Raw genomic sequence first — 5,006 nt, 5'->3', positions numbered from 1 at the left:
CGTAGAAGCTGGAAATGAGAAGTTGAGCTGGGCCGTAGTGCAAATTAGAGAAGTCAGGGAAACCCAGCTCCACGAAAACAAAAAGTGAGAGTTGAGAGTATTTACAGCGATGTTGCCACCGCCTAAGAAAACCATTCGTTATCTTCCCCCTCGAAACAGAAAACAATTCACTAGAGGAGCGGCTCCCTCTCTCGTACATAGGGCTGGCCGAACTGGGTTGGCTCCAGATGGCCCGTTATGGCACTTAGGCAAGCCAGCGACGCTGCCAGCCCGTGCTAGTGATGGAGAAGCGTAGCGATGCTGCCGAACGGAATGACTTCGCTACATGGAGCAAGAAGTTGCGCTAAGAAGCTGTATTCGTGGAGTTTGGAGAAGCTGGAGGAGATCAGAACAGGCCCTCCATGGTACGAAAAGTGATAATTCTTTTTATTTTTGTTTTGCGGAAAGGCATAAGGCCAAATATTAAGTAACACATGTCCTTACAAACTCACCCATACAGAAAAAAGAAAATTACATTCAAATCCTTGGGGGAGCCGAACTCTTCTTCCTCCTGCATCCATCGGCGGCGCGTCGTTATCATAGCTCAATGTCGCCTCTAGGCGGCACCATTGTCTCGCTTCCCTATCCAAAACCCTAAGACAACCAAAAACATGTTGCCGCCCAGGATCCCGTGGCGCAACCCCCTTCTCCAATGACCAGGCTAAGGGCCACCACCAAATATTGCCAATGCACTGGAGCTGAGCTGCCAGCCCAGACCAGCCATTAATGCACACACAAGAGCTAGCCCTCCCCGCCATATCGCGCGCCCCACCGGGGCACCGCATCTATGAAGGACCTCTCCGCCGCCGCCAGAGCTGCGTGAACTTTGCCTGGTGGTGGCAAGAGGAGAAGAGGCGACCAAAGTTTTCATGTGGAGATGGTTGAAAAGCAGTCTCGTACCTCAACTTAAAGCATAGCTTAAGCCATAATAGGCCCTGAAGGTAACCTTAAGCGATAATGGGCCATGAGGGTAACCTTAACATTTGCCCGAGTTGGATATAAGAAGTGTCCCATAATGGCACGCGGAGCTGGTATTACGAATTTTTTCACCCGGTGCAACGCACGGATATTTGTATATGGGCCATGAGTCACCAAGATTTTGGCCCATATAAACTTTCTGAAAATATTTTTGGCGAACTTTTGTTGCCTATGGAGGTGCTGTTGCCCCTACTGATTTCGAACGTGAAATGGTGTGCTCTTTATTTCTTTGAGAGTATAAGGCCGAGGCTTTAGTCACCATGCTGTCGTGATAAGACTTTTGATGTGTTGCACCTTCGTTTGATCTAAAAAATGTATAGATCGAAAAAAAATGTATCCTGGCGTTTAGTCACCATTCTGTCAAAACTGTATCCTGGCGTTTCAAAAAAATATATGTATCCTGACCTGCCAGCAGTAGCAGTATATCGTCCTCTCAAGTCGATCTCAGGTCAAAGGACTCGTCAAGGTCAATCTATGTATGTAATCCTACATGTGCTCCTCAGCCTGCATGTTTGTTTATGCCGGAATATATGTCTGAGTATACATCTGAAATGCTGCACAGCTAGCTGGACTGGTCAAAGTATTCCAACATGTACGGGACAGGAGGCATATATAGCGGAATGGTAGCATGCAAATTAAGCACCGACCGATTAAAAACTAGTTAAACTTAAACAACGCAAGTCGCACGATTAATATTGGTCCCCATGCGTATGCCAAGCAGGCCATGGAGCTTCCTTTTGAACCAAATCTTGTAGTCTAGTAGGAGTACGTGTGTGATTGACTCCGTGCATAAAGTAATTTTCGTCTCGGCTACCTTCCAAAAGACTGCCATATGTGCTGTAGTAAAGCATCCTCTTCGGTGATATATGAGAATTTTAAAGTAATTCCGTGTATTGTCATGGTCGCCACACTCAGCAACCATTCAACCAACATCTCAGAGACTTCTTTAGCTCGTGTCTTTGCTTGAATTAGGCCCCTCTCAATGCTTCATCTTGGACAGGTGCTAAGGTTGCCAACTAAGCAAAAAGTCTGATGTGGCATGCTAGTAAAAAGGAGAGAGAATAGTATGGTGACCCCAGGAGGAAACGGTGCTAAGCACGTGTATCTAGGTGGAAGCACAATTTTGAGTCTACAACTAATTAAATGCATGAAGCTTAGCACCCAAAAGCTTAGCACCTTTGCATTGAGGACTTGAGTTGCTAAGGCATTTAATATACTTAGCACCTCATTTAACCACCTCTGCATTGGAGGAGGTCTTAGTGAAACCGTAAGACTAGCCACAATAGGAGTAACTTCAGCGGTAACATCGAGTGCAACTCAGCAAATTTGCTTGTGTGGCAATGAGTTAATGAGGAGAGATAGTTGTAGTAACTTAGCTAGTTACTGTAACATCACATGTCCCAATGCAATATGAGTCTATAACCTAATAAATGAATCTTTGCATGTTACCACACTTAAGTTACTACCCACCATGAAGGTAGTAACATAGTCTAGGGATATGTGTATGTTGTTGGAAATATGCCCTAGAGGCAATAATAAAAGGATTATTATTATATTTCCTTGTTCATGATAATTGTCTTTTATTCATGCTATAATTGTGTTATTCGGAAATCGTAATACATGTGTGAATACATAGACACCAACATGTCCCTAGTAAGCCTCTAGTTGACTAGCTCGTTGATCAACAGATAGTCATGATTTCCTGACTATGGACATTGGATGTCATTGATAACGAGATCACATCATTAGGAGAATGATGTGATGGACAAGACCCAATCCTAAACATAGCACAAGATCGTATAGTTCGTTTGCTAGAGTTTTTCCAATGTCAAGTATCTTTTCCTTAGACCATGAGATCGTGTAACTCCCGGATGCCGTAGGAGTGCTTTGGGTGTACCAAACGTCACAACGTAACTGGGTGACTATAAAGGTATACTACGGGTATCTCCGAAAGTGTCTGTTGGGTTGACACAGATCAAGACTGGGATTTGTCACTCCGTATAACGGAGAGGTATCTCTGGGCCCACTCGGTAATGCATCATCATAATGAGCTCAAAGTGACCAAGTGTCTGGTCACGGGATCATGCATTACGGTACGAGTAAAGTGACTTGCCGGTAACGAGATTGAACGAGGTATTGGGATACCGGCGATCGAATCTCGGGCAAGTAACGTACCGATTGACAAAGGGAATTGTATACGGGGTTGCTTGAATCCTCGACATCGTGGTTCATCCGATGAGATCATCGAGGAGCATGTGGGAGCCAACATGGGTATCCAGATCCCGCTGTTGGTTATTCACCGGAGAGCCATCTCGGTCATGTCTACATGTCTCCCGAACCCGTAGGGTCTACACACTTAAGGTTCGGTGACGCTAGGGTTGTAGAGATATAATATGCAGTAACCCGAAAGTTGTTCGGAGTCCCGGATGAGATCTCGGACATCACGAGGAGTTCCGGAATGGTCCGGAGGTGAAGAATTATATATAGGAAGTGCAGTTTCGGCCATCGGGAGAGTTTCGGGGGTCACCGGTATTGTACCGGGACCACCGGAAGGGTCCCGGGGGTCCACCGGGTGGGGCCACCTTTCCCGGAGGGCCCCATGGGCTGAAGTGGGAGGGAAACCAGCCCCTAGTGGGCTGGTGCGCCCCCCTTGGGCCTTCCCCCTACGCCTAGGGTTGGGAACCCTAGGGTGGGGGGCGCCCCACTTGCCTTGGGGGGCACTCCACCCCCCTTGGCCGCCGCCCCCTTGGGAGATTGGATCTCCAGGGCCGGCGCCCCCCCCCCCTCCTTGGGGACCCTATATATAGAGGGGGGAGGGAGGGCAGCCGCACCCTTGAGTCTTGGCGCCTCCCTCTCCCCTGCTACACCTCTCCCTCTCGTAGTAGATCGGCGAAGCCCTACTGCGGTGACCCCTGCATCCACCACCACGCCATCGTGCTGCTGGATCTTCATCAACCTCTCCTCCCCCCTTGCTGGATCAAGAAGGAGGAGACGTCACGCTGACCGTACGTGTGTTGAACGCGAAGGTGTGGTCCGTTCGGCGCTAGGATCTCCGGTGATTTGGATCACGTCGAGTACGACTTCCTCATCCCCGTTCTTTGAACGCTTCCGCGCGTGATCTACAAAGGTATGTAGATGCAATCCGATCACTCGTTGCTAGATGAACTCATAGATGGATCTTGGTGAAACCGTAGGAAAATTTTTGTTTTCTGCAACGTTCCCCAACATATGTTACTAGTGTATGTTACTCTCCATTGTGGCTAGTCTAAGGCTAGCCATAGTGGGGTAACTTAGGTAGCAACGTAACATATCTCAAGACAATTTTGATTATGTGACACATATTTAATGAGGAAAGAGGTGCTTGTGGTAACATAGCACTTCCCGAGACATAATGAGTCTATGAGCTAATAAATGAAGCCATTTATGACACTACTACTATGTTACTTCGCACTATGAAGATAGTAACTTAGACTAGTGTCATATGCATGACACTAGTATAAGTTACTCCCCACTATGACCAGTCTAAGGCTGGTCATAGTGGGGAGTAACTTATACTAGTGTCATGCATATGACATTAGTATAAATTACTATCTTCATAATGCAAAGTAATATACTAGTAGTGTCATATGTGGCTTCATATAATGACTTATAGACTCATCTTATCTTGGGAAGCGCTATGTTACAGTAACATATTATGTTATCACTTCTCATTAAATCCATGCCACATAAGCAAAAATTTCTCGAAGTACGCTATGTTACTACCTAAGTTACTCCCACTATGACTAGCCTAAGTAATGAAAGTCCCTCGAAAGTTGCATCCTCGCTTCCTATTGCTTTTCCATTCCACGGCGTAATTACCTTTCTGCATGCCTTTGGTTGGACTACTCTTATTTTCTTTTCTACTCTCTCCGTCCCATAATGTAAGAGTTTTTCGACTCTACACTACATTAGAGTCGAAAAATGTCTTATGTTATGGGACGGAGGGAGTA

This window comes from Triticum urartu, chromosome 2A (genome assembly GCF_056163025.1).
Source record: "Triticum urartu cultivar PI428250 chromosome 2A, HENAU_Tu73, whole genome shotgun sequence".
NCBI lineage: Eukaryota > Viridiplantae > Streptophyta > Magnoliopsida > Poales > Poaceae > Triticum > Triticum urartu.
The sequence above is the reverse complement of the archived record's forward strand: the minus strand, read 5'-3'. Positions refer to the sequence as shown.